The following is a 699-nucleotide window of genomic DNA, read 5'->3' as shown; positions in this document are numbered from 1 at the left end:
ACTCCACTGCCCTCTCTGCAGAGCATTTACCACCGCAGGGTGCGTAGGTAAGCTGCCTCCATCCTCAAGGACCTCACCCACCCAGCATGGACTGTTCATACCCCTACCCTCCGGCTCAGAAGTGTGAAATGCAGGACCTCTAGACTGAAAAGCTCTTTCTTTCCAACTGCCATCAGATTCCTAAACAGCTGACTCAGGAACTACCTCATGTAATTCCACCTGTACTGTTTACATACTCAGTTTGCACATGCATAATTGCACAATCACTGCTGACTATTTGCATGACATATCTGACATATCTCCCCTGTAGCATACATTGTCTCTACATTATATTGTGTTCTTGTTGTATTTTTATTATGCTTCTTTCATTTGCTGCTTTAAAGTGCCTTAGATTTGTGTTACTTGCTTATCTACTTTATATTTCATTTGTATTGTGTGGCATTCATGAGGACGGCAAAGTAAGAATTCCATTGTACAGGGAAACACGTTTCCTACCTCTACATATGACAATAAACACTTTGACCTTGACCTCTAACTTGTGTTTGGTTATTGCATACAGTACTCATAAGACCTAAGGGCATATAATGTAGAGGTTTATTACAGATTTAAGATTTATCAGTTACGGTTACTGTGAGTTAATTGAACACAAGGCCCTTACCTTATACAGTGGGGATAGGGGGGGTTATTTATTTGTTTGAG

The sequence above is a fragment of the Monopterus albus genome, unplaced genomic scaffold, assembly GCF_001952655.1.
Source record: "Monopterus albus unplaced genomic scaffold, M_albus_1.0 scaffold239.1, whole genome shotgun sequence".
NCBI lineage: Eukaryota > Metazoa > Chordata > Actinopteri > Synbranchiformes > Synbranchidae > Monopterus > Monopterus albus.
This window is presented reverse-complemented; position numbering follows the sequence as displayed.